This window comes from Myxine glutinosa, chromosome 2 (genome assembly GCF_964187855.1).
Source record: "Myxine glutinosa chromosome 2, kmMyxGlut1.1, whole genome shotgun sequence".
Taxonomy (NCBI): Eukaryota; Metazoa; Chordata; class Myxini; order Myxiniformes; family Myxinidae; genus Myxine; species Myxine glutinosa.
Window position 1 is genome coordinate 113,345,163 of NC_136262.1, and position 21,666 is coordinate 113,366,828.

General features: G+C 48.1%; 1 protein-coding gene and 1 pseudogene across 4 annotated transcripts in view; one reads left to right on the forward strand and one right to left on the reverse strand.

Annotated features, from left to right (window-relative positions):
• TRIP12 (thyroid hormone receptor interactor 12) overlaps positions 1 to 21,666 on the reverse strand; it is a 127,409-nt gene that overhangs the window by 97,724 nt on the left and 8,019 nt on the right. The window lies entirely within an intron of this gene.
• Positions 60 to 21,394, forward strand: LOC144890978 (transmembrane emp24 domain-containing protein 3 pseudogene; annotated as a pseudogene).

Genomic DNA, 21,666 nt, shown 5'->3' on the forward strand with positions numbered 1-21,666 from the left:
TTTTTTCCTAATTGTGGAGGAGACAGGGTACAGCACAAGCAAACGATCCACTACAAAGAATGTCCGTGAGAGTCCTCATCCCAGGGCCAGTGGTACAGGAGTCTACACTCGCCCTGCGCAAGTTACCACTACATCCCACCCATCAAAAATGATTTGAAAAATTTGAAAATTTGGGGGGGGGGGGGGACCGCGCGGGGGGGGGTGATTTGAAAAAAATGAAACATACATATATACACACAAATGAAACTGTTTGCAATACATCAAAGTCAACTATTCATGTGGGGGTGGGGGAGTTGAGGTTAAGGAGGGAAAAATAAAGTTTGAACAAAATAATCAAGGTCAATCTTATCTTAAGTTTGTCTTCTTATGATCCAAACATGAGGCTTTTGCCATGAGGCCTGATGCACAAAATGGGGATACTTTGAGGGGACAGCAAACCTGCCTACTCCCCTTGACAAACATTTGAATAAATTGAAATTAGTTTTGCTCAAGATCAATTTTGTCAACATTTCTCTATTAGCGACGAGCATGCACACTCGCGGTGCGACGATAGAATAAGAATTGCGATACAGACTTAAATGTCAAATTTGAATATACAATGTTGTTCTATCTTATCTATAAAAAAAATAAATAGCCATAGGTGATTCTGTCTGTCCACACCCCCGGACACCCCCTACTGGGATGGGCTACAAAAACAAATATCCACCATTTTCTTTCCTCGTATAGCTTTGAGGCCTGTTTTGTTAGGCCTGTGGTGTCTTGCTCTCTCTCTCTCTCCGTTATATTTCAACTATAATTCGATATATCATTTCATTTTGCACAGTCGCTAACATGGTTTTAGACTCGGTTGAAAAAAAAGTGGGAATAAAATCCCATGAAAGTTTCGTTTATCGAACGAAATGCATTTTCAAAGGCCGATAACATAAGCTTTTATCTCGACTGTAATTCACGGTTCGATTTCATTATTAATCGATGGTTTTAGTCTCGGTTTCAGCAATAATTAATAAAATTCACGCACATAATTGCCGAGATATATTAATTACAACAACAATTACAACATTTTGATTACAACAACCCACTCACCAGGCAATGTCTGTTTGTTCGGAGCGATTATACACCGCCCAAAGAAGATTTTTTTCTCGAGGAAATAAAATCGAGAAATCTTTAATAATTTTTCTTTGGTTTTCGCACGAGTTTTCAAGGCTGAATCAATCATGTACACATCCAGGATTAATAAAGAAACTCCATTTCACGTTTTTTTTTTTTTTCATCGCATTTTTTTGTCAGGTTTTTGGTGCGAGTTGCTCTCGACGTCAGAATATGCTCCATATGCGTCGTGTGCAACCGAGCTGTCTTTAGCTCAAGGTTACTTAATGTGGGGCAGGTGGGTGGTCACTCCTGCTTCTTTATGTCAGCGCTGTCTCAATGAGTTGCATGAGGGTTATTTGTAACTGCCATTTTCAAAATGAATAAAATAATGACGAACAGAACGAGACACAAATGAACGTCGTGATCCTCTCCCACCCGCGTGGGTTTGTGACCCACCCCACCCCCATGTGCATGTGTGCATGTATGTATGTGTGTCTGTCTGTCTGTCTGTCTGTGTGTGTGTGTGTGTGTGTGTGTGTGTGTGTGTGTGTGTGTAGAAATATGTATATATGTGCGTGTGTGTGTGATGGGGGCAGGGAGGGAGAGCATTTGAGATCTTGGTCACATTTTACATGAGATGTAATGACACATTTTAAACTGTATTTCCCATGTGCACGCACATGCATTCACATGTTATCAGAAGTAAATACATTGTGTAGATTTTGGCAAAATGGCAAAAGATGCTGAGCTCCTCACAAAAAGATGATGAAAATGGCAAAAGCATCTGATAAATTGCCAGTAACCATTTTGTAAAACAGAATGTGCAGCAACTAAGTGAAGATGTCCAAATGTCACACACGTCCATGGGATTCCCACGGGTGACCCCTCTCGTGTGTATACACACACACACACACACACACACACACACACACACACACACACACACACACACACACACACACACACACACACACACACACACACACACACACACACACACACACACACACACACACACACACACACACACACACACACACACACACACACACACACATATATATAGACACATATATATATATATTGTGAGAAACCACCGGTGAAACCACCTGTTCTCACCCAGATTTGGTGCCCCGCCCACCGCGTGACGTGACCTACTTTGAGCCTCACGCGATTGGTGGAGGGGTCAGAGAGCGCGGTCGCCATCTTATGCGACGCACACGGCTCGAAGGCTCCGAGTGGGAAATATCATAAAAGGGTTTTCCTTGAAGCCTCCGGACAGCCGAGTTGGGCTGGTCGAATACCGTTCTGTATTTTACGAGCGAGTAACTCCAGAAGAGAACGAGTGATTCCCGGCTTCGTGTTGGAGCTACTGGCCGACCGTTCCTGGCGGCCTTGTGCGGTATTCCATCCTGGTATCCTCCGAGTCCCGGAGCCCGTCGATTGGAGCCGCGAGTGATCTTACCTGCGTCCTGTTGGAGCGTCTGTTGCCGACAGTTCCTGCCGGCTTGTGCAGCATATTCCTTTTTGTTACCTTTCATGGTTTTTGTGATCGAGCCAATAAATAATCGTGCCTTACCCCTAGAAGGCCGATTAAAACACAATTGTGTTTATTGCGTCTCTTTTGGTTCACTACGTGGATTACTTGAAGCCCGGACATTTACGTCCGTATTCCGTGCTGGGATACATTCCACAGACGGGATCGCGACAAATGGGTTGCTCGTCCTAGGATCATTCAAGTAAGAGCCATTCGATTGAGACAGGAATTCTGCAGTGGACGACATCTTCTGGCATCTGTTCATCGCCTTCTCACCAGCGGACGCCGTCTTGGAGGAACTTTCTCGCCGTAGGACGCTGTCTTGGGCAGAGAAGTGAATAGCCTCGGATCCCTCCAAACAACCGACAAAGAATAAGCGAATAGCCTCGGATCCCTCCAAACAACCGAAAAAAAAAAAAAAAAAAACGTGAGTATTTGTACGTGGTATTTTTCTCATTGGCAATTTGATGTGCGGGTGATATTGCGTAGTTGTGTCGTATTTCCCCAACAGAGCGTTGTGTTTGAGCGTTGTGTTTGAGGTTGTGTTTTGTGCCTGGTCGTATGATAACTCGTAGCCAAGCTATGTCGACCAGGGAAGTGAGAGTTCAACCTGATCATGTTGACAGTCACGTGGGTGGCGAGGTGAGCGACGCAAGCAGCCTTGACCCGGTCACTCAACCCAAGATGTTAGGAAGCGATCCCATCATGACTAAATGCATGCGTTCGCCCTTCTGGACCGGGCTGACTCCGGTTCAACAACTTGACATGTATAACAGGGAGAATGACAGGGCAGAGGCAGAGCGTGCGGCAGCAGCAGAGAGAGAGCGTGCAGCAGCAGAGGGAGAGCGTGCGGCAGCAGAGAGAGAGCATGCGGCAGCAGAGAGAGAGCGTGCGGCAGCAGCAGAGGGAGAGCGTGCGGCAGCAGCGAGAGAGCATGCGGCAGCAGAGAGAGAGCGTGCGGCGGCAGCAGAGAGAGAGCATGCGGCAGCAGAAGCTGAACGCGTCAGAGAGCATGAGTTGCGAATGTTGACTGAACGACTGCGGGCAGAGGGGTCTGCTGCAAGAGTCCCGGAAACTGTTCATGTTCGTTTGCCGGACTGGACGGGAGACACGAAGCCAGAAGCGTATCTGGAGATGGCGGAGAAGTTGTTGGCTGCCGGTGGCATTGATGAGAGCTTGTGGGTCGGCCATCTTGTGAGCCATCTATCTGAGAAGGCGAGGGAGGTATATGCGAGGATGGCAACCGAGGACGCAAACAAATACAGGGCATTGAAGGCCGAGATTTTGAATGCCTATGCGGTGTCCGCATGTATTTATAGGAGAAATTTTTTCAGCTGGACTCGTGAGTCCAGTCAAACCTATGAGGAACATTCGCGGGCCTTGTTGGAACAGCTGCAGAGATGGTTCAAGGGGAGCAAGGTGGAGTTACCTCAAGCGGTTGCGGAACTCCTGGTGCGTTACCGTATCGATCAACAGCTTCCGCCTGACTTAGCATTGTTTCTTGTCGACAAAGACACTGTTTCCTTGGCAGACTGCGTCAACCTTATTGATAAACATGTTTTGGCGTGCAAAATGCTGCAAGTCACGCAGTCGGGTCGTAAGACGGAGGATCATGCGATCAAGACCGCCCCCCGTCTGCCCGGCGGCTGGATTGAGGGGAGGGGTTCTCCGATGCCCTCCACTGGTGGCGGTCGCGAGCCGCAGACCAGGGCAGGGCCCTGGTGCGATTTCTGCAAACGCGTGGGGCACGGTGAAAACCGCTGCTTCTCTAATCCCGCTAGTCCGGCCTACCGAGGCAACCCTCCTGTTAAGTCGGAGGGAGATCAGTGGAGCTCATCCGCCGGGCCCTCGCACACGACGGTGGCATCGGTGACCGAGGTCACTGCCACCGAGGCTAATTCCATTCATCCACTGTACCAGGATTATTCAGGGACAGCCTTAGTGGGTGGCCCTGATTCGATGCTGAAGTTTGAGGCCAAATACCTTCGGGATACTGGGGCGACACGGTGTGTTCTCCGGGCGGGGGTAGTTCCGGCCTCTCAGATGCGTTATACCGGCGAGTATACCCTCCTTCGGGGCATTGACCGGGTTCTTGGCCGGTATCCCCTTGCCCTCCTCGAGGTCCGGAGTGACATTTTTAAGGGTCCAGTGACCTGTGTGGTGGTACCCTACTACCCGATACCCGGGGTCTCCTTGCTGATTGGCAATGATGCCATGGCCAGGGAGGAGTCATTGACTCTGCCCTGTGGGGGGGTCACTAGATCCCAGAGTAAACAGGCGGAGAGAGTGGCGGAGTCAGACATATCTTCACTCTGGCCCGAGGAGCCTAGCGCCTCGACTCCAGTTCCCGACGGTGACGTTGCGTCAGCTGAAGTCCACCCGAGCCTTCCGTCAAGCCACCCTCAGGTGCCGTGCTCCTCAGGGACCGCTCCCGCCATGTCGCGATTCAGCAGGAACGCTAATGCTAAGGTATATGTGGGAAACCTGGGCAATGGAGCAGCGAAAGCCGAGCTAGGGAGGGTCTTCGAACATTACGGACCACTCCGCAACGTATGGGTTGCTCGAAACCCACCTGGATTTGCAGTTGTTGAGTTTGAAGAGCCACGAGATGCTGAAGATTCGGTCAGAGCCCTTGATGGAAGGTTAATTTGCGGATCGCGTGTGTGCGTCGAGATGTCGAATGGCATGTCGCGGCGGCCTCGTTTCAGACGCCCTTTGGTCCGCAGGCCTTTCGACCCGAACGATCGATGTTACCAGTGCGGTGAAAGGGGTCATTACGCATATGACTGTTGTTCTCGACACCGGAGGAGTACCCGCCGCTCTAGGTCTCGGCCCGTTTCCTTCCTGTCAACGCTTTCCCCAACTTGAGTTTGGCCCCCTTGCCTCTCTATTGTGCTTTGTGTGAAGTGTAACTCTTGTAGGGTAGATATTAATGTGGTGTATGGTGTTAAAATTTGTGTGTGAAAAAAAAAAAAAAAAAACCAAACTGGTTCATTGTTAACCTGTTAATTCCTGTTAATTGCCTGTGCGTTAATAATTGCGTTATTGTTGCGCTATTGCGTTGTGTTGTATTGTTGCGTTGTTGCGTTATTGTTGTTAATAAGTGTTAATAATTGTTAATTGCGTTAATTGCCTGTTAGCAATTACCGCCATCATCTTGCCATGTGATTTGCACCTACTACAAATACTGGTTTTAAAAACGCCGTCTATTCGACGGGGTTTTTACTTAGGGGGGGAGGACTGTGAGAAACCACCGGTGAAACCACCTGTTCTCACCCAGATTTGGTGCCCCGCCCACCGCGTGACGTGACCTACTTTGAGCCTCACGCGATTGGTGGAGGGGTCAGAGAGCGCGGTCGCCATCTTATGCGACGCACACGGCTCGAAGGCTCCGAGTGGGAAATATCATAAAAGGGTTTTCCTTGAAGCCTCCGGACAGCCGAGTTGGGCTGGTCGAATACCGTTCTGTATTTTACGAGCGAGTAACTCCAGAAGAGAACGAGTGATTCCCGGCTTCGTGTTGGAGCTACTGGCCGACCGTTCCTGGCGGCCTTGTGCGGTATTCCATCCTGGTATCCTCCGAGTCCCGGAGCCCGTCGATTGGAGCCGCGAGTGATCTTACCTGCGTCCTGTTGGAGCGTCTGTTGCCGACAGTTCCTGCCGGCTTGTGCAGCATATTCCTTTTTGTTACCTTTCATGGTTTTTGTGATCGAGCCAATAAATAATCGTGCCTTACCCCTAGAAGGCCGATTAAAACACAATTGTGTTTATTGCGTCTCTTTTGGTTCACTACGTGGATTACTTGAAGCCCGGACATTTACGTCCGTATTCCGTGCTGGGATACATTCCACAGACGGGATCGCGACAATATATATATATATATATATATATATACACATATATATATATATACACATATATATATATATATATATATATATATATATATATATACAGACTTGGCATTTAATATGGAATATTTTTTTTTTTCTTGACTTGGGTTTACTTTCTTAACTCAGTATATCAATCTGGTGAGTTTCTTTCAAACTTTGGTGATTTATTTGTTAAAAGAACCATGTCACTGATTGTCTGTCGCAGCAAGAAGTCAATAACAGGATTATATCACAGGTGGCGTGACAAAATGTAAGGACAGGTACATTTGACGATTGGCTTCACAATCGGGTATATAAGGGTTGTTGCGTTCTGTATTAGTGGAAAATGACTGCTGCACGTCTATAAAAGTTATTGCCGCTTCCTCTGGAGATGGTCTGTCAAATTGTCAATGCTGTTTGTCATGGAGTGGTGGCTTTACGAAATTCTGGCATGAAACAGCGTGCTATTGCTCGGCAGTATGGCATCACTCAAGGTCAGGTGTCAAGGATCCTGAAACGAAATGCTCAGAGGGGTGTCCCTACTACAATACCGAGGCCAGGACGTCCCGCAGAACCACAAGGAGGGATGATCGCCAGCTGCACCGGTTAGTCCGCAATGGCTGTACCAAGTCAGCTAATCGGCTTAGGGCTGAGTGGCAGCAACTGACAAATGTGCCTGCATCCAGAAGGTGAGTCAACCAACGACTGGGTTCAAGCAGGCTATCGTGCCAGGCGTCCCCTGAGAAAGCCACGCCTGACCAGACAACACAGCCAGCGCTGATTGCAGTGGGCCAGAGAGCACCGTCAATGGCAGCCAGGACACTGGAATCACGTGACCTTCAGTGACGAGTCTAGATTTCTGGTATAACGTCAAGATGGCCACGTCCAAGTGCGCAGACAAGTGCATGAAGCCCACAACGAAGATTGTATCGTGCCAAGAGTCCAAGCTGGAGGTGGTGGGGTGACCGTTTGGGCTGCTTTTCATGCAGGGGGAAAAACTGACCTGGTTGTTCTGAATAGAAACCTGAACCAGTTCAAGTACAGGGTCATTCTGGAAGAATCATTACTTCCATTTGCTGATGCAGCCTTTCGAGGAAACTTTGTCTTCCAAGATGACCATGCACGGCCTCATCGTGCTCGCATGATCCAACACTTTCTTGCTGACCGTGGTGTAGAGCATATGGAGTGGCCTGCCATGTCCCCGGATATGAATCCGATAGAGAACTTGTGGGCAGAATTAACGCGTCAAATCGACAACTTGGACCAGCAGCCTACCTCTGTGCGTGAATTGCAGCAGACTATTGTCACTGCATGGCAAGCGATTCCTGTCCAAACCTTGGCAAATCTCGTGAACAGCCTGCCTCGACGTGTACGTGCTCTCCTGAATGCTCGTGGGGGTTACACGAAGTACTGAACTGTAATTTTACTGTCCGTAATCCCAGTCATAAGGTAGCTTTTGTTTTTGTTGAAATTTTTTTTGGCTAATGTGCAAAATAAAGAGATACTTCTGGAAAACGTACAGAAGTTTAACACAGTACTATCCGTGAATCGAGTTAGATATCAGTTTACATCACTTTCAAGGATCAATTTATTTGCTTCGAAATGTCAAATGTGGTTGTTGTTTCTTTTAAAGGTCACATTAACAAAATCTAGAATAATTTCAACATAATTCCAATGAACTTTTGGTTCGAAGTGATCTTGAAAAGTAAGTTCACCCCCACAAAAAAAATATTCCATATTAAATGCCGTCTGTATATATATATATATTGTCGTTGATATCTATATATATATATAGTTGATATATATATATATTCTTGCGGTTTTGAGTTTTGTACAATAAATAGTGGGGGGGCCAATGTAGCAGATTGAAATGCCCGTTGAAATTGCTTGTTAATTTTTGGACACTGGTTGGGCTGTCTTTAGGGATGATATAAGTTCTAGAAAAAATATGTCTCCAATTGTTTCAAGTTCTTTATGGCGGCCATTTTGGATTTTCAAAATGGCGGATGTCGAAAACGTAAAATTCCATTATCTTGGCTTCTAAATGACCTAGAGTTTCGATTCTGGTGTCCAGTTGTACATTTTTGGGGATAGAGAATTGAATGAAACCTTCTTTAATAGCCTACAAGGGATAAAAATAGGTTTTTATGGCACAGCCGAACCAGTGTCCAAAATCTAACTTAATGCACATCTATCTTAATTGTTATTTGTTATTTGTATGTTCCAGATTCGTGACCCTGAGCTATGATGGAGCCAAAAAGCAAGAAAACCAAGAAAGAAACTGATTTCACACTTTGCATTCAGTGCCAGGATCCCCAAGGTGCACTAGTGACTGAGCCAGCACTGGGCTCATATGCAAAGTTTCTCCAGTTCATCCAGGAGAGGGCACGATATGGTGATGCCGACTTCAAACAGATCAGCGAACGATTAAGCTGTTTCACTGCCACTGACTTGAGGAACAATAAAGCAAAGTGGCACCGGGCATGTTATGGATCTACATGCAACACTGCTCACCTGGAGCGTGCTAGAGTTCGCCACCAGAAAGCCTGCGAACATGGCGACACCCAGCATCTTCATAAGAGGTGTGGACGTCCTTCTTCTGCACCTGCCGCTGCAAGTACCTCAGGTTCTACGCAAGACGAGACTCTTCGCTTCACACGTTCATCATCAACTCCATTCAACAGAGACCTTTGTTTCTTCTGTCAAGAGGTCACTAAGGAAAGTGTACATGTTGTATGCACGTTCAACGCAGGTAAACAGCTGAAGAAAGCTGTTGAAGAAGGCAGCAACCACAAGTGGAAAGTTCAGCTGAGTGCTGCCATCAGTGCACATGATGCTCATGCGATCGACGTCAAGTATCATCTCCCATGCTGGGTGCAGAATGTCCAACGTGCTCCCAAGAGTGGGACATCAAGTGATGACAAAGAACACATACTGCAAGAAACTAATGTTATCAAAATAGCCGCAGACATTGAGTTTGTCAGCCTTGTTCGCTCTCTACTCCAAGCTGGTGAAATTCTCAACATGTCTGACCTGAAGTCGGTTTACTCCAGGATTCTTGACAATAATGGTGTGCACAATGTCCCATCACCTACTACCCAAGGCATGAAGGAGAAAATCAACTCTCACATTGATGACGTTCACTTCATGAAACCAAAACGTCGAAACGAGTCAGACTGTGTATTCTCCACTGCCGTGCGTGATGCAGCTGTCGAAGATGCAATGACGAAGACAAATGAAAAAAACATCGAACAACTGTTTGAGAGTGCCTCTGTTCTCCGCAGTGCCATTGCTTGTCAGAACAAGCACCCATGGCAATTTGAAGGAGAAATGAACACTGATGATGCTGAAAAGCATGTACCCAAAGTACTCTATGCTTTCCTCCGCTGGCTACTGGAAGGACCAGCCACGAGCATTGAGCCAGAGACTATGCGCTCAGCCACTATTCATCGAGATGTTATAACCATCAGTCAGAACATCATGTACGGCTACAAGTCAAAACGCCAAGTCACGTACAAGCCCAAAGAGCCAGATGCACCATTCCGCCATCGCTTAGAATGGCCACAGCAGCTTGCCGTTGCCATTGTAGTCCATCAGTCCACCAGAAGCAAGAAGCTTCTGGATTTCCTGCATGGGTTCGGTCTGTCTGTTGATTATAGTCGGATCTTGCGGTTGGAGACACAGCTGGCCAACTCAGTCATAGAGTCTACGACAGAACAGGGTGTATACTTTCCAAGAACCATGCGCATAGGGACGTTTGTCTTCTTTGCAGTGGACAACAGTGACTTCAATGAAGACACACCTGATGGGAAGCGGACACTCCATGCTACAGCCTGTGCACTCTACCAACGACGGGAACATGCACCCTCCACAGATGAACATAGAACACTGACACTACATGACCGAAAGGCCAGACACCGCTCACTCAAGGTTCTGACTGCTCCAGACTTTGTTCCTTGCCAAGCACCAAACAAACAATCTGCCACAGGTACCACGTATAGCTTCAAGACACGGTCAAACCCAGATGTCACCAAGCCGTACTCTGCGACGGACACAGTGTGGCTACTTTCACGCACAATCATGCGAACAGCTGAAGCTGAGGACGTACAAGACGACATCATCCCACCAGATGACCAGCTGCAAGCTGCAGAACCCCAGCATGCTGACCCTGTTGGGTCACTCGTCCACGATCCAAAACAACCACCTGGCAGTAGGATCAAGCATCACGATATCCCAACTTGGACAGCCTACAACTCATTGCTCTCCTCTTCGAAGCCTCTGACAGAGGTCAACGCCCTGCCATTGGTAGCAGCACCAGCCCATGAATGGCAAACACTGATAACAGTCTTGAAACAGACACAGCAAATCAACTGCATGGTCATGGGTCCCGATAGGAAGACAGTGATCACCTTAGACATGGCCCTGTATGAGCGAGCCACACAGCTGGAGATGACCAGAGATGACTGCAAAGGCAAGTGGGTACTGCGACTAGGGGAGATGCACACTGTGATGGCTGCACTGAGGGCTGCTGGGAATGCCATAGAGGACAGTGGTCTTGACGAGGCTTGGTCTGAGGCTGATATCTATGGCCCAACAACGACCAGACAAATACTGGAAGCCAAGCACATGAAGAGGGCTTTGGAGGCCCACATCACCACTGTCCAAGCCCTCTTCTATGTGGACGAATTCTTCCAAGAGCATCCCCATCTGAGGGGCCCATGTACCCAGTCAGCACAACAGGTTGCCCAGAGCTGTCATCTACACAACCGAGAGGAGATGACAAGCGCGCAGAACAACATGCTAGCTGTCCTCGAGTCAAACGAAGTCCTGGAGGCCATGGCAAAGTTTGATGAGAGGAAAGAAGCCAAGAGTCCACTGTTCAAGTTTGTGCGACGCTACATGCGGATGATAATGCTGATATACACATTCATCCGTGCCACCCGTGATGGACAATTTGAGCTTCACCTGTCTTCACTGGATGAGATGTGCATATACTTCTTTGCACATGACAAACAGAAATATGCCAGGCTGACTCCCCGGTACCTTGCAGAGATGAAGGCCCTGAAGATGACAGATCCAGGGATCTACCAAGAGTTCATGGATGGGAACTTCAGTGTCCATAAGAATGAAATCCCCTTCTGTGCTGTAGGTGTGGACCATGCACTGGAGCACATCAACAGGATCATGAAGGTGACAGGGGGTATTGTGGGCATTACCCAGAATGCCAGTGCCCGCGAAAGGTTCTTTCTGACAGCACCAGAGCTGAGTAGGCTTGCTGAAGAAGCCCGTCAGATGGCTGGCTCACAATCAGCTACACGCAAGGAGCACCACGACCTATCAACCACAGTCTGGGCTCGGCAGGAAGACAACATTCGTCGACTGAAGAATGTGATCAGAGAGTCCATGAATCCCATGACGCATGAGGGTGAAGACCTGACGAATATCATCACCAAGGTGGTGATGCCAGCTGAAGTACAGAAGGATGTCTGCAACCAAGATGAGATTGGTCAGAAAGCGTATAACACGTTTGTTGCAGAGCGCATCAACACAAATGAAATCAACCTTTGGGCCAGAATGGGAAAGGTCAAACTGAAGATGTGGAAGAGTGCCAGGAAAGCTGTGAAGCACAAACTGGCAGACAAGGTTGTAGAGCTGAAAGACGACAGGTCACTGTTTGCGCACATGCTGATCGTGGCCCGCTCACGACCAGAGATCAACCTGAAGGATGCCATAGGTCAATATGAATTCACCGCGCTTCCACGAACCCTCTTTGCAATGGCTGGGACACTACTACCATGCACAGACAAAAGCAAGCTCAAGGGCATCCTAGAAGATCTACCCAAGAAGTCAACTGGCACTGGTCAGCAGCCAGACGACGACAATCCTGAACATACTCCACCCCCTCCCAAGAAGGTGACTGTCATAGACGGCATGGCAGTAGTGCAAGCAATGGGTAAGCCACAATGGGTCAAAACATGTGCCCAGTGGGCTGGCCATTTCAATGCAACACTGGACTGCAAGACCAACGGGTATGATGAAGTCCACCTCGTGTTTGACCGATATGATCTGCCAAATTCACTGAAAGAGGCCACACGGGAGAGGCGCCAAGGTGGCAAGCCGCCCACTGCTTACCACGTTCAAGACAGCACCCCGATTGGGAAACTGACAGCAAAACAGTTCCTGTCGCACACCAACACCAAAGATGAGCTAACTGTCTATCTGGCAAAGAAAGCTCTGTGTCACTTTGAGGGGACTACCAAGGTCTTCATCGTCACTTCAAGGCAGGATGTCTTCTCCAACTGCATGGATGTACAGCATCTCCGTAGCTCCCAGGAGGAGGCTGATACGAGGATCTTTCTTCACAGTCTAGATGCCGTCCGAAGAGGTGCAACACAGCTGTACATTCAGTCACCTGATACTGATGTATTCATCCTAGCACTCCACCGGTACCATGAACTATGCAAAGACACATACTTCATCACGGGTGTGGGGAACAAGAAGAGGCAAATCTCACTGGAACCAATAGTACATGAACTTGGTGTCAGGAAGGCTGCAGCCCTACCAGGATTCCATGCATTCACGGGAGCAGACCAGACTGGTCGGTTTGCCGGCAAGGGAAAGCTCACATGTTGGCAAGCCCTCAATAGGTGCTCTGTTGAGGTGGTATCTGCGTTTCATGACCTTGGGGCCTCTGAGGAGCTGAGAGCTGACACAGAAAGTGACATTGAGGCATTTGTATGCCAGCTGTATGAGCCTCGTACTACAGTTGTGGATGTGGGCAAGCTGAGGTGGAGACTGTTTACCAAGAAACAGCTAGAGGCACAGAAGCTGCCACCAACACGGGGAGCTTTACATGAAGCCATTGCTCGTGCACATTTCCAGGCCATGGTGTGGCATCAGGCTGATGTACCGGACCCCCAGCTTCCACAACCAACAGAACATGGATGGAGAGCAGAAGGAGATCAGCTGGTGCCCATCACAACCAAGGACCCTCCAGCCCCAGCTGCCATCACACATCTAATCAAATGTAACTGCAAGAAGACCCAATGCATGTCTCACTGCTCATGCAGGTCTCAGCATCTCAACTGTTCTGAGATGTGTATGTGTGGGGCAGATGAAGAGGTGTGTGGTAACACGGGTCAGGAGCGCCCCATGGGAATCGATAACACTGATGATGAGGAGGATGGAGATCCTTCAATGTAACAATGAACACTGCCAACTAAAAATATTGCACAAAGACATTATAAGTGTACATTTGAACACTAAAGTCCAGCCTTTATGTGATTTAGAAGTGAAAATGATGGAAAAAAATATATATGTGTTGGCATAAGTGCGTGAAAATCCAAGATGGCTGCCATAAGAACCCTTTTGATCATATGTAGGTGTATAAATGTGTGTTTATTGGATTAAGTTTCCACAAATATGTACATTTGGACACCAAAATTAACACTCTAGGTCATTTAGAAGCCAAGATAATGACAATTTCGGTTTTCAACAAACGCCATTTTGATAATCCAAAATGGCCGCTATAAAGAACTTGAAAAAAATGGAGACATATTTTTTCTACAACTTCTATCATCCCTAAAGACAACCCAACCAGTGTCCACAAATTAACATTTGAATTCAACGGGAAAACATTGGCCCCCCCACTAAAAGGTTAATTTCCCCCTCATAGTTTAGTCACACTACAACACATAGCCTCGCGATAGTTCAGTTATTTCTTAGTATGTGTAAGCATAGTCCTTTTCCGATGTTAGTTTTGCGTTGAGTAGAATAATGAGAGTTAGGTCCTTTCATTGCCTTATGCCGCCTTTGGCTTTTGGCGCAAATTAACACGAGGCAGGCCTGGCAAGTCGAGGCAAGACCGAAGGAGGGCGGAGGAGAAGCCGACGGTAAGAGCGAGCCGCCAATCAGGGCTCGAAGGGAGTGACTGCGGCACTGCGTCACAAGGTGTGGTTAGAACATTCGAGAGAGCTAAGGGGGTTGGCAATATAACCCGTTGCGCGAAGCCCCCACCGCAGTTCTGTGGAGAGGTGAGCTTGCAAGTTATGAGAAGGGAGAGGCGCTTGTTGAACGAGTTCTGAGAGAAGACGCGCATGAACCAAGTTATAAGCGCTCTTACAAATTAAACGCTCGGTTGAGCTTGAGGCAGAACCTCTATTGGGTTACGCGAGTGAGCGCGCTCCGTTATTTAATCGCGCTGTGGAAAACCGCCAAGCCTGGCGAGAAACGCGTGCATTTCCCTCCCGCCTGCCTGCTCTGCCCTTTGTTCGAGAGACGCGCTGCAAGGATCCCTCCCACTGCCTGCTTGCCTTCATTGCAGGACGTGCTGTGACCGGGGAGAGCCACGCCGGGCGAAGCCGTTCCTGGATGACCAAGTCGGCGCGTTCAGCGACTGAACATCATCCTCCCTTCATTTCCCCTGTGAGTGTGATCGGGCCCATGTCTGGGAATAAGTTAAGACTGTATAAGACTGCTCTGTGTCTCTTCACCTTGTACATAGTCGTGTGAATAATTATTAAACCTGTGTTCTTCCTTCCATTCGATCGTCTCCGTCATTTCCCTCTATTGACTAAGTGTGGTACGAATAAGTAAAGTAATGGGATGTACACAAAGTCTGCATTTACACCGTGATGCCGTGCTTGCTAACCCCAATAAAGGTTTACAGGTGCTGGCGAAGAAGCCGGGGAAGGAGGACCCCGAGGTGAGAAATTATGGCGTGAATGTGTTTGGCGCGAAAGGGTTTTTGGCGCGCTTGGGACAGACGAAACCCGGGCGGTCGCGGAATGTCCATTGTGCAGTGTACGAGGGCGACTGGTGCGCATGTGAGAGAAAAGTGTGCGCTGAAGCATGTGAGAAAAGTGTGTGCCGAAGCATGTGAGAGAAAAGTGTGCACCGAAGCATGCGATAGGAAAGTGTGACGGCATGTGCACGAGAAGAGTGCGTGGAGAAACAGTGTGCGATGATTGGGTGTGTAACAGGAGAGTGCACACCCGTGGGTGTTACAGACTGTGTAACGGGAGTGTGTTACAGAGTGTGTGCAGGAGTAAACACCCGAGCGTGTTGCAGAGTGTGTGCAGGAGTGCACACCCGGGGGTGTTACGGAGTGTGCGGGTGTGGGATAATGATGTGTGTGTAAGGCGCGTGTGCGCCTGGTTGTGCGGTAGCAGAGTGCGTAGAAGAAGAGTGCGTACTGAAGTGTGTGAGGGGCGTGAGTGCGCCTAGGTGTGCGAGTGCGGAGTGCGTCGCGACTGGTGAGAAAGCGGCTGAAGCATCGACACCGACCGGGGTAGCGTTTAGCGCGACGGATAGCCGACGTGAGCCCTCGGTGAGTTGTGTGCAGCAGGGACCGGCGGGGATCGATGCCGCTGCGGTTTCACAAGGACCGCCGTGCACGACACGTGCCGGCCCCCGCACTGTATGGTTGGTGCCGTGCCGTGGCGGTAAAGGCAATCGGCGAGGTTCAAGGGGAGGTAGGAGATTTCGGAGCCGCGCACCTTGGCGGGTGCGGTGCTCCGACTGGGGCAGGTTGGGTCATAGTGCGTGGGACCGCGAGGCCCCACGTAGGGATGGGGCCCTGCACCTCGGCCCATCCATACCTCCCCCTTTGGATCGAAAATGCCGGATGGACAACCCATACAGGCGACCAACCAACCGCATGGATCGCTCGGCCTTGCGAAGTCGAGCCATGACAATGTGCATCCACATGGAGAGGCTTGAGTATCGTGGACTGATGAGGATAGTGTACCCTACGTGGAGGAATGGTAGTGTTACCATTCCTCAACCAGGGCCCATGAGCATTAGTTTAGGGGGATGGCAGTAATAGGCACATGGGGGGGGGGGGGGGGGTGGCAGCAATGGTTACATCCATGGGGCACCGAAGCTAGCCGAGGGAGAGCTAGGATAATGCTAGGGGTCTAGAAGACTTTAGAGACATGAGATTTAAGTAGTGACTGTACTATAGTGGGGACGTAGGTAGATTAGATGGATGATAATGACGAAGGGAGTGCATAATGTAATGGGACGACGAGGAAGCACGAGTGTTAGGGGAAGTAGTTAGATAGATGATGCTGTATGTGTGAGGAATTGTGTTGAGTAAGACAAGTGGAATTGTGTTTGAGTGAGAATAAAAGGTGTATGGAAAAAGGTGTGCGAGCACAAAAGGTGTGCGAGACAAAAGGTGTGTGACAAATGGTGTGAAAATAAGTAGTGTGGAATGCTTGGTGTGGAATAAAAGGTGTGGAATGCATGGTGCGAAGGAGTGAATGGGGGGAGATGGAACCCATTCACGGACGCCCGGGGTGGGTAGTGTAAAGCCAGGTAGAGGGCTTAGGCAAAGTTTGTATGGATATTGACACCTGTGGTGCGGGTAGTGGCAAAGTAATGCTTTGGAGGGTGCGTGAGACTGTGGAATGGCTGGGCGTGTGGTTTAATTGGTGCGTATGGTTATTGGGGCACTCCGCCACTGGTAGTTTATCGGCCAGGTGAGGCCGCAGGTAGGCTCTGGGAGTCAGTTAGGGTAGTTGTGAGTTGTTGAGTGGGGCCCGAGGATCCAAAGGAAGGACCCGGGTTGCCCAATGCCAAGGTGGGCATCAGGGGGTAAAGAGCCAGGGAGGGCCTTCCCCAGTTTAGGTAGACGCAGGAGCACGTAAGCTCGGGTGGCGACTTCAGTGGCGGAGGTGCGCAGGTAGTTGGACCTGCTAGTGGAGCCACACGACCCAGCCCCGAAATTGTGCAAGGGCACAGAGAGAAAATTTTTGGGATTGAGACCCAAATTTCAGGGGCACCACAGAGTGGACAATGGGAATTCGGTTTTTAGAACCACATAGTTTAAAGAAGGCCGATAGGCAGGGTACGACCCCGGGTAGTTTAAGAGTAAATGTCAGTGGAGTAGTTAGGATGAGAAATCACTTCACACCATCCACAGCCAATCACCGAGGAGGACGAAGCTCCACACCAGGACTCTGTGAAACTGATCGAGTGGTGAGACCAATCATGACGTAAAGTGACTGTGGTTGTTCCATTCCTTCATTCCTGGGAGGGATTGGGAGACGAATTTGGCATAGAGGGGGATATGGGAGACAAGACGTAGAGACGAATTTGTAAATACAAGGAAGGGCTCGGGTAGTGTAAGCCGACGACCGCGATGGGGGGTACGGACGGCTAGGGACGAGCCTGCTCTGCTCGCTCTTCCGTGCCCCTTGCGCTGCATTACCTTGTGTTGCTGTGTGACTTTGCGCCCTTTCTGCTTTGCTGGTCGTGCTTTGTCTCTCCCCCCATAGTCAGGCAGCTTAGCAGCATATTTATCGAAAATGGGGAACGGCTTGACAAAAGCACCATTTTTATTTTGGTGGTCCATTAGACCATATACAATAGATTTAGGACCGGAGGCAAGAAATATACAGTGTTCTTCACCTTTTTATTGGACAAAAACCAAGGACAAAAACCAATTCTGTATATATTTTCAACAAGGAGGCTAACTTTTATTTCATGACGCAGTGTTATTTGTAAAACGTATGCATGCCTGCATAATAAATCTTACGCTTCCATGTAATAATAATTAGTAATATAATACCGAGTGTTGATACAAATGTGTTATACTTGTGACTCGCGCACCTCTCATATATCTAACATGTACGCAACTACAAGGATGTAATGACAATATAGCTTTAGAACAGACATGTTGTTCAAGGTAATTTGTCCAGCAATTTATGTATTTTCGATTTTAGTCTAACTCCAATAGCTGATGATTTATTTGCATAAATGTATTGCTCGATATTATGCTGTGCGAGTCGTATTTGCGCAAAAGTCAAACACTGTATATGTCTTGCCTCCGGTCCTACTTCTATTGCATATGGTCCAATACAACAACAACAACATGCATTTTAAAGGCCATTTTCCCTGCTAGAGCGGGGGTTAGCCTTGCGGTCCCCATGACAATCTTCTCCATTTTGCCCTATTTTCTGCATCTCTCCTTGTTAACCCCCTTGCCCGCATTTCTTCTTCCACCATCTTTAGCCAAGTCTTTCTCGGTCTTCCCCGTCCTCTACTTCCTTCTACATTCATTTCCATCACTCTTCTCAACCAGTCACTTTCATCCTTCCTCAACACATGACCAAACCATCTCAACCTGTTCCTCTTCACAGCATCAATCACAGGCTCTATTCCCATCATCTTTCGCAATTCGTCATTTGTCTTCCTCTCTCTCAACGATACTCCGCACATCCGTCGAACCATTCGCATTTCCACCCTTTCCAACCTTCGTTGCTGCTCTACATTCATTACCCATGTCTCGCTCCCATAAATCATAACACTTCTCACACATGCAGCATACACCTTTCCCTTCAGCTTTGACGACACTCCCTTCACCATCAGCACGCCACTCAATTCCCGAAACTAAAAATTTATGGTCCAATGAACCACGAAAATAAAAATGGTACTTTTGTAAAGTCGTTCCCCCAAAAATTGCTAAGCTGCCTAACTACCACCCCAGGACCATTTTGGAGGTGGAACTGTGCAGCATCCCTGCTGCACCCTTGCTACATCTGTGCAGCTGAACCGTGCAGCACTTTGCTGCCATATCCTTTTGTTATAACGTTGCTGCACCTGTGCAGCACTTTGCTGCCACAAACACTTTGCCGCACATTATTACACTTATGGACCACAAGTCTTGTGGCCTTGCACCTCTGCTGTGCAGCACCTTGCTGCAGCATCACCTTGCATCTTCGGACCACTTGTTTTGAGTGGCATTAATGTCACGCAGTCGGTCCACATGAGGTTGGCCCTGCTTGGCAAAGAAATACAATGAACGCATTTTTTGTGCATTTTTATTATGGTGTGCTTGGGATGAGAAGATTTGTAAGGTAGATAGCCCTGAAGAAGATAGCAAGTGTTATGAATTTTTTAGTGCGTTTGTGTTTTTGCTGTGCTTTCTCTCCCCTCCAATCTTCTCTTCAAAAAGGACAGGTCCTGGGTCATAGAATTGTGAATAAATTAAGTTTTTCTGTGCTTGTAAATATAAAATGCTGCCCACGGGCTATGTGTTTAGTTTGACAAATTCCGCAATTCGGTTAGTTGTGGGCGTGATTCTATTAGGTAGCTACTCAACGCAATAGGGGGGACATATTTAGTGTTTTAAAACTGTCGCACCCACGGGTTAGAGTAAATGTTAGGGGGAACCACACCGATATGTCACATGTAAAAGTAAGGTTAATTTTGCAGATCATTCTGAAAACCGGTCGTTCCATTTTGTTGGGTTCGACTCAGGGACGAGTCTGATGAGGGAGAGGGGGAGTGTTGCGGTTTTTAGTTTTGTACAATAAAGGTTAATTTCCCCCTCATAGTTTAGTCACACTACAACACGTAGCCTCGCGATAGTTCAATTATTTCTTAGTATGTGTAAGCATAGTCCTTTTCCTGTGTTAGTTTTGCGTTGAGTAGAATAATGAGAGTTAGGTCCTTTCATTGCCTTATGCCGCCTTACGCCGCCTTTGGCGCAAATTAACATGAGGCAGGCCTGGCAAGTCGAGGCAAGACCGAAGGAGGGCGGAGGAGAAGCCGACGGTAAGAGCGAGCCGCCAATCAGGGCTCGAAGGGAGTGGCTGCGGCACTGCGTCACAAGGCGTGGTTAGAACATTCGAGAGAGCGAAGGGGGTTGGCAATATAACCCGTTGCACGAAGCCCCCACCGCAGTTCTGTGGAGAGGTGAGCTTGCAAGTTATGAGAAGGGAGAGGCGCTTGTTGAACAAGTTCTGAGAGAAGACGCGCATGAACCAAGTTATAAGCGCTCTTACAAATTAAACACTCGGTTGAGCTTGAGGAAGAACCTCTATTGGGTTATGCGAGTGAGAGCGCGCCGTTACCTCTATAATTATTATAAAGTACGTACTATGACAATGCGAGCACGTCTATAAAGTACGTACTATGGTGTCGTCAATGCATCAACAATATGTCATCAACAATACAGTATTGTCAACAATACATCATCATCATCAACAATATGGTGTCGTCAATACATCAATAACACACCAGACAAACACACAAGCACAAAAATACCACTCAAAACCACCTGATGAGGTCTGTGATCTCCGATTGCTCTTTGAAAGTTTCCGATTGCATCGAATTTATAATTCCAATAAGATTATGGCACATGTCTACTTTGAGTTTTTAAACATTTTATTTCAATGAGACTGATGCTACCGAATCACAAGTCGTGTCAAACGCTTGTCAATTTCAGGTGATCACTGGAGGTCACTATGACGTTGACTGCCGCGTCGAGGATCCAGATGGCAAAATACTTTACAAAGAGACCAAGAAGCAGTATGACAGCTTTACGTGGACCACGTCCAAAAAGGGGGTGTTCAAGGTTTGCTTCAGCAACGAATTCTCAACATTTACACATAAGACGGTCTACTTCGACCTTCAGGTTGGAGAGGAGCCTCCACTACTACCAGATATGGCAAACAGGGTCACAGCACTTACTCAGGTATGGTTGGCTTCTGGAGACTGCTGATGGAATGCCATGCAGCACCATTCTCTTGATCCTATTAACCCAAACTCTCTCTCCCTTCCCACCCTATTTCCCATAAAGATTTTAAAAAGTGAAAATGTTCCCAAGCACAAGATCTGCCAGCCACCCTCTGATGGTTAAACTGCCGAAATCTCGGCTCTCTGCTCACCTTCACTCTTTCATTCCTCTTTTCTCCCGCCTCTGGAACAAACTCCCACACTCACTTCAATCACACTCCTCCCTCCAGGTCTTTAAAACAGCTGTTCACCACCATCTCTTATCTTCCCCCATCCAAAACCTTGATCTTTTCTACCCCCACTAATTCACCCCAGATCCACCTTGTTTGAAATTCCAACTTCTTTCCTGGAAGTCCTGGCAGTGTCCATGTGTTTTATACCTCTCCCACCCCCCCCCCGCCCCCCCCTTCCCATGCCTCCCCCCAAAGCCCTCTCCCTCCCACAGTTCTCTCGATGTCTCCATGTCTCTCGGTCCCTGCTCTCAAATGTTGTGTTTGTGTCCTTCCCCCTCTCTCCCCATCTTGTCTACCGCTCCCGATGTTATTTGTTTTATGTGTCTGTTTGTCTTTCTGTGTGATTAATGTTCGCTCTTTCACGAGCCTCGATCTTGTATACAAAAAAAAAAAAAAAAAAAAAAAACTT